Here is an 11288-nt window from a genome sequence, read left to right on the forward strand (position 1 = left end):
TGTCTGATGGAGACGGGAGTATTCACGTCCATGGTGACCCTCTCTGTGGCTTGTCTTTTGACACCAGTTGTGGGCCCTAGTCTTGGATTCCCTCCATGGACTTTGTGAGAGTTCTTGAGAGCAGTGTGATGATGACATTCTTTCCCAGATGTTCTACTGGGGTGAAGACAGCTGTGAGCTCTGGTGTGCAACCACTCTCTACCAGGCAAGTAAAGAGTGCCCTTCCTCTCATGTTGTTTGCGTGTGGAGGAGCTAACTTTGTTTCTTTTTTCAGTCCCCTGTGTTGAAATACATATACATTATGAAGTGGCTAAGTAGAGGAAATTAACACGCCTTACATCACTTGCTGATGTCTTGTGATGAGATCACAGAATCTATTACCTCCCGAGGTTTTCAAACACAACATGCTGTTGTTAAGTATATTGGAGGAAGGTTCTGGTACTCCCCGAGGAACCCGGGAGCAGTGCTGTTGAATTATGTTGTAGAAGTCTGAACAGTCCAGGACTAGAGAGATGACCCAGTGGTTAAGAGTACTACCTGTTCTTCCAGAGGAGCCAGGCTTAATCCCCAGAACCTATGCGGAGTCTCAGCCACCTGCAGTTCCACAGAGGATCTGATGCTGTTTTCTGACCTCCACAGGCAGCAAGCACACACATGATACAAAGATATGCATGTAGAAAAAGCACTCATACAAATAAAATAGAAAAAATGAATAAAAGATTCATGTTATTTTTTGCCTTGTGTAAAAGTGTGTGTATATGTGTGTATGTTCGCACATGTATGGGTTCACACACATGTGTAGGCTATCATAAGGGTCATTTCTCAGTTGCCATCTACCCTTATATATTTCTTCATTATTTATTGGTTTCTTTTGGAGACAGGATCTCTCACTGGCTTAGACCTTGTCAAGAAGGTTGTTCTGTCTGGCCAGAGAGCTCCTAGGACCCACCCTCTTCCACCTCCCCAGTGATGGGATCAGTGCTTGGTATTACACGTAGCTTTTTTAAAGCATGGGTTCTGGGAGTTAACCTCCACTCCCCATGCTTGCAAGCCGAGCGCTTTACAAGCCGAGCTATCTTCCCAGCCCCCATGGTGTATCTCGGCCCCTGTTTCCCAATAGAAGGACCCTATAAGGCAAGCAGAGCAGGTTGTAATGTCCCATTTTGTGAGTGAGGATACTGAGGCCTGTGGCAGTTCATGTGGCAGCGGATGATGGTGTCAGGGAGCAGACAGGCTTGGGCTTCCGACCTGAGTCTTCCCTTCCCGGCGGTGTGGCCTTGAGTGGGTTGCCTTTCTATGTGTAGGATCTGAATCTGCCTGTCTGACAGCGCCAGGACAGTGCCGTCCTCAGTCCTCAGGGAGGTCCTGGTTGAAAGAGCATGTGGATGTGATGTACTGAACATGGCACCTGGCACTTCATAAGCACTCGGAACCAGGCGACTGTGACAAGTACTCACTCCGATGACAGATTATATATTTCAGTAATTTGCGCAGCGCATTGGTTATATTTACCAGTGAACACACTCTCCGGGACCTGGAAGCCAGAGGGCCTTCCTTCTCCTCTAACCTGCTTCCCTGCAGCTCCTCCTCGTGCCTCCCCTCACTCCCTAGGTGTTGTGTATCAGCCAACACTTGAAGAATGCAGGCATGTGACTGTTCAGGCACTCCTTGAAGCGTCTGAGTTGCTGTAGAAATACAGGAAAGCTTTGAGTGAGCACATGCTAGCTCGATCGGAAATCGATGGGGAATCAATGAGTGGACGTACCTTGGGCATGCACGCATGCACACATACAGACACACTCACAATCTTTGCAAATTCCTTGTAGTCCACCTTTAGAAAAATGCTTATCCAAAGCCCTCACCTTGTACAAAGCCAATGCCCCAAAGGGCAACTTCAATGGTGGATATGTGGGGGTCTCTTAGAACAAACCAGTCCAAACACCTAACAGTCCCCCAGAGCTTACCAGATACACTGTCTCTTGAGGCTCTTTCCATGAGAAAGTTAAAGACTGAGGGTCAGAATTATTTTCAATATTGTATGTGTAAAATCTTCACACCGGGCATGGTGGTAATCACCTCTGATTCAAGCCCAGCAGCAGGACTTGGCATTGGAAAAAAGCCTGAACCATGTACAGAGACCTGTCTGTCTCCAGAAGTAGGGAAGTATGGCTGGGGTGTATCTTTGTTGGCAGAGCACTTGTCCAACATGTAGGAGGCCCTTCATTCTATCCTCAGCATCACATAAACCAGTGCTGCTGCATGCTTGCCATCTTAGCACTTAGGAGGCGGAAGCAGGAAGATCAGAAATTCAAGACCACCCTCTGCTGCACAGAGAGTTTGAGGCCAATCTGGGCTACATGAGATCCTGTCTAAAAAAAATCACAATGGCCCATTTTATCCATCCCTCTGTCTCACTGCAGTTACATGAGTGTGAGAGTGGAGGATGGAGGTGGGGTGGAGAGTTACAAGAGACTTCCATGCCCAATGTTTGCAGTGCTCATGATGGCTCCCCCGGCTGCCTTTCTTCTTCCCCCTGGCTGCAGAGAGGCCAACTGATGTCCCAATGTCATGGTTCTAACATTAAATATTAACTGATGAAGACTTGGTACCCAGTTGGCGTTATTTTGGAAGGTTCTAGAAACATTGGGGTATGGGATCTAGATGGAGGAAGGTTAAGTCACTAAATTCTCTGGAGCAGTTTCTTGTCCTGGGCACTTGTGCTGAGTAATTGTCAACTTGACAGATCTTGAATCACCTTGTCAAACCTCTGGGTGTGTCTGGGAGTGACTTTCTAGATTGGGTTCATTGAGCGGGAAGACCCACTTTAAGTGTGGGTGGCACCCACAGTCCATGGGCTGGGGTCCCAGACCTGATAATAAGAAGAGAATGAGCTGAACTCTTTGTTCCCTCATTGCTATGCAATGTGACCATCTGCCTCCACACCTTCCCTGTGTATCTACAATGTGACCATCTGCCTCCACACCTTCCCTGTGTATCTACAATGTGACCATCTGCCTCCACACCTTCCCCATGTAGCTATAATGTGAGCAGCTGCCTCCTTACCTACCTCTACACTCGTGTGGGCTTCCCTGTGAGGGTACAATGTGACCATCTGCCTCCACACCTTCCCTGTGTATCTACAATGTGACCATCTGCCTCCACACCTTCCCTGTGTATCTACAATGTGACCATCTGCCTCCACACCTTCCCTGTGTATCTACAATGTGACCATCTGCCTCCACACCTTCCCTGTGTAGCTACAATGTGACCATCTGCCTCCACACCTTCTCTGTGTATCTACAATGTGACCATCTGCCTCCACACCTTCCCCATGTAGCTATAATGTGAGCAGCTGCCTCCTTACCTACCTCTACACTCGTGTGGGCTTCCCTGTGAGGGTACAATGTGACCATCTGCCTCCACACCTTCCCTGTGTATCTACAATGTGACCATCTGCCTCCACACCTTCCCTGTGTATCTACAATGTGACCATCTGCCTCCACACCTTCCCTGTGTATCTACAATGTGACCATCTGCCTCCACACCTTCCCTGTGTATCTACAATGTGACCATCTGCCTCCACACCTTCCCTGTGTATCTACAATGTGACCATCTGCCTCCACACCTTCCCTGTGTATCTACAATGTGACCATCTGCCTCCACACCTTCCCTGTGTATCTACAATGTGACCATCTGCCTCCACACCTTCCCTGTGTAGCTACAATGTGACCATCTGCCTCCACACCTTCCCTGTGTAGCTACAATGTGACCATCTGCCTCCACACCTTCCCTGTGTATCTACAATGTGACCATCTGCCTCCACACCTTCCCTGTGTGGCTACAATGTGACCATCTGCCTCCACACCTTCCCCATGTAGCTATAATGTGAGCAGCTGCCTCCTTACCTACCTCTACACTCGTGTGGGCTTCCCTGTGAGGGTACAATGTGACCATCTGCCTCCACACCTTCCCTGTGTATCTACAATGTGACCATCTGCCTCCACACCTTCCCTGTGTAGCTACAATGTGACCATCTGCCTCCACACCTTCCCTGTGTAGCTACAATGTGACCATCTGCCTCCACACCTTCCCTGTGTATCTACAATGTGACCATCTGCCTCCACACCTTCCCTGTGTATCTACAATGTGACCATCTGCCTCCACACCTTCCCTGTGTATCTACAATGTGACCATCTGCCTCCACACCTTCCCTGTGTAGCTACAATGTGACCATCTGCCTCCACACCTTCCCTGTGTATCTACAATGTGACCATCTGCCTCCACACCTTCCCTGTGTATCTACAATGTGACCATCTGCCTCCACACCTTCCCTGTGTGGCTACAATGTGACCATCTGCCTCCACACCTTCCCCATGTAGCTATAATGTGAGCAGCTGCCTCCTTACCTACCTCTACACTCGTGTGGGCTTCCCTGTGAGGGTACAATGTGAGCAGCTGCCTCCATGCCTTCCCGTGTGGATACAATGTAACCATCCCCCACCATGTTGTACTGTACCCTCAGACTGAGGCATGGGAAACCCTTTCTTTTGTTGCTTTCTTCAGCTATTTTCTCACAGCAATATGGCAAGTAGATGTTTTGGTTTGTTTTCTGTTGATGTAAGAAGCACCATGGCCAGTGAAAACATGGAGGAAAAAAGGTTTATTCGGCTTACACTTTAGGCCACAATCCATTGTTAAGGTAAGTCAGGGTAGGAACTCAATCAGAAACTGAAGCAGTAACTGTGGATGAATGCTGCTTACTGGCTGGCTTCCAGGCTCACCTTCAACTTGTACAGCCCAGGGTCCATCTGCCTAGAGAATGTTCTTCCCACAGTGGGCTGGGCCCTGCTACATCAACCATTAGAAACTGCCCCACCGGCCAATTTGATGGAGGCAACTGGTTTCTGCCACAGGCTGCCACTGGTTGCCACAGGCATCCATAGGCTCCCACAGGCTGCCATGGGCTCCCAGGGTTCCCACAGGCTGCCATGGGCTCCCACAGGCTCACATAGGCTCCTACAAGTTCTCACAGGCTCCCACTGCCACAGCGTTCTGCATCCCCATAGGCTCACAATCAGCAGAGCCAAGGACTATGGACTGAAATCGTCAACCAAAATACCCCCCACCCCCTTAAGTCATTTATACCAAGTGTTTTGTCATAGGGACACAAAGCAAATGTACTCAGCTTCTGTAGTGCCGAAGATAATCCCATACGTGGAAATGGGAGAAACGCCATACAGAAAGAACCAGTGTCTCCGCGTCTGCCTGAACAGAGCTGCCTGACCACCAAGAGGTCTTCCCCAGAGCTTGTGAGAAAGAAACACATTTCTAGTCTTCGCCAGTCACTGGGTTACTGTTGGAGTCTGTGGTTGTGGCACCTTGCTGTGTGTCCAGATTAGATACATTTACTCACAAGGCTGAGCATGGGCTGATTGCTCAGCAAATGTTGGCGCCTGCGATGACGGCCTTCCCAAAGCTTCTCTAAGCCCAAAGTGGTGAATGGCATTTGCTTTATGTGCAGTCTTCTTTTGGTGCCCAGGCAGTGAGGGCTGGCCCTGGCTTGGGCATTCACCCTCCTGCATAGAATTCAGAGTCATCTAAGGTCACACAGAGATTGTTCAGGACAGCTGGGTTGGGATCTGCCACTATCAAGAGATAGTTCTTGGACCCTGACCGGAGTAAACACCATGACTGACTCAGAAACATTCCAGAGTGCCTGAGGGCAGAGGGCACCTGTGAACTGAATGGTGGATAGTGCTATTGGCCCCTGAGAGGCACATCCAGAGACTCCTGGGTGTGGCTGGTGGAAGCGACTTGAAGTGGGTAGCTGAAGTTCTGTAACAGCAGGTCAAAGCAGCACCCGGTATGGCCTGTGTGGTAGCTCTAAACGGAAGCCTCTGTGATGGGGGATGCAGTGGAAAGTAGGGGCTACCCTGAAACTAAAGCCGTGGGAAAGACTGCCGACTCAGGGGCATCTGGGCTTCCTCTATGTCTCCCAGTTGGGATGGGGGCTACCACTAGGTCTTAGTATTTCTCCAGCAGCTGAGACCCGTGAAAGCCCATGAATGAGTCAACATGTTTACAACCCCCTCCTCGGAACGCCATTCCTACACGGCTCTGGTTTCTTCTTAGGCTGCAGCGATTTTCCAGATTACATTTAAGAAATTATGACTCAGTATGAATAACATACTAAGTGTGAATAGCATACTTAAAGCCCTGGACTTAATCCCCAGCATCTCCTAAGTGGATGTGGTGGTACTGCCTTTAAACCCTGTACTTGGGAGGCGAGGCAGGAGGACCAGAAGCTCAAGGTCATCCTCAAGGTATACCTGTGGAGCCAGGCTAAGACAAGGCTAGCCCTTGTCTCAATAAACAAACAAAAACCAACCAACCAACCAACCACCACTAACAAAACTCCCAAAGAGCTGGGTGGAGGTGCCCAATCTCTATTCCATGTATCAGAGAGGCAGAGACTGGCAGATCCCTGGATCTCAATGGCCACAAGGCATAGCCAGTTGGTGAACTCAGGTTCAGTGAGAGACTCTTGTCTTAAGAAATGAAGTGTCTGCAAGAGACCCGACGTCTACTCAGCATGCACCAAGGGGCACACATGTGCATGAGAATCCACACACTGTGCACACACCACAGGAACATGTACACACATGCGCTGCATATGCATACATGAGAGCAAAAGAAAGTCATGTGTCTTTCCTGTCACGTGTCAGGTACCTGCTGCAAATACCCTGTAGTGTCTCTTGCTGGATCAGTGCCATCCAGGCTTCCCAGCCTCGACAAGAATAACCACGCACATGCTTACACCCTTGGATGCTCTCAGCTTCTTTTGAGTGGTAGGTTAGGAAAAGCCTTGATTTGATCCGGGTACCAGTCCCACCCTTGGCAGCAGTGCAGTGTCCTTGAATGCCTTTGTTTTGCTGTGGACTCTGATGACTATATATATGCCTTGGCAGGTGCTTCCAGAATAAACTCATTTCATCAACATTAAATATTTGTTTTGGCAAATATCTCTCCCACAGTTATCCTAGGCAGCTCTTATTTAAGGGCATCTGCACTCTCAGCCTCAGCTCTGACCTCCGAGTTCTGAAAACGATGATGACTTTGGAAACATTTGAGGCCCCGTGGCTTGCTCCAAACATCTGTGAATGTGGACATAGGAACACATGAATGCTCTTTTAGCACACGGAAAAGACTTCTTTCCTTAGCCTGAATTGTCAATGGGCTAAGCACATGTTCCCACATCTGGTCTTCTGCTCATGTGACAAGCAATTTTTAAAAAATTGCTTTGCCCAGTGCAGTGTTTTTCTTGGTGAGGACAGTAGGTTTAACCACACTGATAATTTCACCACCGACTCCCTTCTTACCTTTGTGAGAATAGAGACTGTCAACTGTGTAGGTTTTGTCTCTCATGAATGACTATGCCCAGCTTGCTGCCCTTACATTGGGCACACACAGGTATTTTGTAAACATGATCAGATGTGTCAACGCAAAACCTAATGTTCCTCAAATGTGAGCAGTTTGGTCCAAATAGATTGCTTTCCCTACAGTCACCTGGCTGATCAGAAGCTGCTACTGTGTGGCGATGGGACGGAGGTGAAATTGCATGGTGCCAGCCTGGGAGAGAGCATTAGAGACAGGGTGGGTACCAGCACTGCTTGCTTTCCCATTCTGACGTTAGAAACCACTATGGGCCGGAACCCTCGGCTAATGCCCTGTGCAGAGTGTAACCGCTGGGAGCTACAGGGGACTTCCTCACATTCTTTCTGGCCCTGTAATTTTAACAGGCTGTTTCTATACACATAATTTTTCCAGCTTCTTATTTTGAACAAATAACAGACTTCCGAGAAATTACCAAAACAGAACACAGGGCTCTTCCGGACTTGCCATTCACCCCAAGGCTGGCGCCTGGCTGGCTATTGCCTATTAAAACTGGAGAGTGAGCGTGGGCACAACAGTGTGCCCACACTGTCCTCAGATTCCCGGTCTTTCAAGAGAACCATTTACATAGGCTCTCAGATTCTATGTCCGAGGAGTCAGACACCACAGACTAAAACTATCTGAGGACTGGAGAGATGGCTCAATGTAAGAACTCTTTCTGACCTTGCAGAGGAGTTGGGTTCAGTTCTAAGCATCCGTGTTGGGAAACTCACAATTGCCTGTAACTCTAGCTCCAGCAGAGCTGGACTCCATGGATGTACAAACCTGTACAGAAACACCCAATTGAAAGCAAAACAAACCTTAAAACAAAAAATATTTGAAAAAAGATTGCAGCTAGAAAAAAGATGGTGTGGAAGAGGAAGAGACATGGAGGAGGGAAGCAGAAAGGGGCGTGCCGAGGAACAGGCATGACCTCGAATAAAGTATGCTGTCTGCACACGTGAGAATCTCACAATGAAGTTAATTGTTTTGCCTTTTATTTTGCATTATTAACATGTGCTAGTTTAGAGATTTATGTTTATTATTATTGTTTAAAAATTATGTGTATGCATGTGCACCTGTGTGAGGTTATTTATGCACTGTGGCTGCAGTGTCTGTGGAGGCCAGAAGAGGGCGTCAGACCCCTTGAAGCTGGAATTACAGGCAGTTGTGACTACCTGACAGGGGTGCTAGGAATTCAGTTCAGGTCCTCTGCCAGAGCAGTGTGGGTTCTTAACTGTTTGGCTGTCTCTCCAGTCACATGTGCTAATTTAAAAAAAAAAGAGCAAATGAGGGCAATGAGGATGTTCAAATAACCTGTATGATCGCTTCTCCCATCATTATCTTCTAAACAATATAGTGTACGAACTATTTACACAATGTTTCCATAGCATTGGGCGTTATAAGCCATCTGGAGATGGTTTCAAATATACAGGTGTTTTGAAAGAAATGGTACCCAAACGGAATGGCACTCAGGAGCTGTGGCCTTGTTGGAGGAAGTATGTCACTGTGGAGGTGGACTGTGAGGTTTTATATATGCTGAAGCCATGCCCAGTGAGACAGACCACTTCCTGTTGCCTCTGAGTCAAGATGTAAGGACTCTCAGCTGCAGCACCATGTCTGCCTGCACACCTCCCTGTCTCACCATGATGATAATGGACTGAATCTCTGAAAATGTAAACCACCTCAATTAAATTGTTTTCTTTTACAAGAGTTGTGATGACCATGGTGTCTCTTTACAGCAACAAAAAACCCTGAGGCAAGAGAGCTATGTATGTATACAACTATTATACCATCTAACACAAAGGTTGAGAACATCTGTGTGACTGTGTGTCTGCAGGAGTCTGGGAACCACTAACCCACAGACAGAGAGGGGAAGCTGCACTCATTTTCTTAGTGCGTATCTATGCATCATTCTATGATATATTATCATATGCATAGATTTATATACTACAAACTATTTTTCTTCCTAACAGTAAATAAGGGCAGTTCAAGTCTATTATAAACAAAAGAGAAGCAAGTGACAATCAGGTTGACTTCTTCAACTGGATTTTTGTGACCCTGTATGCGGACCTAGATGACTTTTTTTTTCTGAGTATTTCCTGGAAGAAAATTGGAAGTGATGGGGTTGGAGGTGTAGCAGAGTGGCTAAGAGCTCTTACTGATCTATCAGAAGAATGGAGTTCCTTACCATCCCAGCGCTCACATTAGGTGGCTCACAAACACCTCTAACTCTAGGAGCTGTTGCTTTCTTCTGGTGTCTGTGGGTACCAGCATGTTCAAATGCCCCCCCTCCCCCGCCAGGAGGTAAGGTAGTTCTCAACTCTGTGCTTCAGGGAGGACTAAGGAGGTCATCCCAACAGAGCAAATTCTGCATTTACTGCTGTCACCAGACTCCTGGGGTCAAGGTGTTTTGAATTTCTTATGAAGAGTTGTTGATTCAGTCTTTGGAACAATTAAAGCTCAGAAGAAAGACATAGGTGAAGGGAGCAACACAGCCTGTAGATGAGGCACCGAGCACACCTGCCATGACACCCGCCCAGAACCATCTGTAGATGAGGCACTGAACACACGTGCTGTGATATCCCCCACCCCCAGAACCATCCTGTAGATGAGGACCGAGCACACCGTGCCATGACATCCCCCCCAGAACCATCTGTAGGTGAGGCACGGAGAACACCTGCCATGACATCCCCCCCAGAGCCATCTGTAGATGAGGCACTGAACACACGTGCTGTGATATCCCCCACCCCCAGAACCATCCTGTAGATGAGGACCGAGCACACCGTGCCATGACATCCCCCCCAGAACCATCTGTAGATGAGGCACGGAGAACACCTGCCATGACATCCCCCCCAGAGCCATCTGTAGATGAGGCACTGAACACACGTGCTGTGATATCCCCCACCCCCAGAACCATCCTGTAGATGAGGACCGAGCACACCGTGCCATGACATCCCCCCCAGAACCATCTGTAGGTGAGGCACGGAGAACACCTGCCATGACATCCCCCCCAGAGCCATCTGTAGATGAGGCACTGAACACACCTGCCATGACATCCCCCCTACCAGAGCCATCTGTAGATGAGGCACTGAACACACCTGCCATGACATCCCCCCCCAAGCCATCTGTAGATGAGGCACTGAACACACCTGCCATGACATCCCCCCCCCCAGAGCCATCTGTAGATGAGGCACTGAACACACCTGCCATGACACCCCCCCCAGAGCCATCTGTAGATGAGGCACCGAGCACACCTGCCATGGCACCCCCCCTCCCCACAAGAACCAACCTGTGGCTTACAACCCAAATCCCTGCCTCTGTGACACACTGGTCTCACTGTTTACTCTGGACAGCCACTTCTTCACCTTCCTCCATCTTTGCAAGCACCTTTGCCAATCTTTCCTTAGCCTTGTATCCAGGTCTTTTATTCCCCCGGCCCAGATCCTTGCTCCTGACTTTTAAATCACGGCTGGTGAATTTGCCAATGGAAGAAAAGACACTATACCTTCCACGAGGGCCTGTTGTGCAGAAACACACTGTGCAAACATCAATTTTTTGTAAGGGAAACTTGGTAAGTGTGACAGTCTTCCCTGTCAACCTGACTGGATTTAGAATCACCATGGAGACATACTTCTGGGTGTGTCTGTTGAGGGTGTTCCCAGAAAGGTTTAGGGGGGTAATGGGGAAGCTTTGTTAACAAATTATATTTAAGAGATGGGATCAAGTTAGGGTGTGGCTTTCTGGAACCAGGAAAAAAATGGGTGTGCAGCCCAGGTCCTCTCTCTCTCTCTTTCTCTCTCTCTCTCTGTGGTTCCCTCTCAGCACAGCTAAGTTTGGGACTTCTCGTTCCTATT

The sequence above is a fragment of the Microtus pennsylvanicus genome, chromosome 7 (genome assembly GCF_037038515.1).
Source record: "Microtus pennsylvanicus isolate mMicPen1 chromosome 7, mMicPen1.hap1, whole genome shotgun sequence".
NCBI classification, from domain to species: domain Eukaryota; kingdom Metazoa; phylum Chordata; class Mammalia; order Rodentia; family Cricetidae; genus Microtus; species Microtus pennsylvanicus.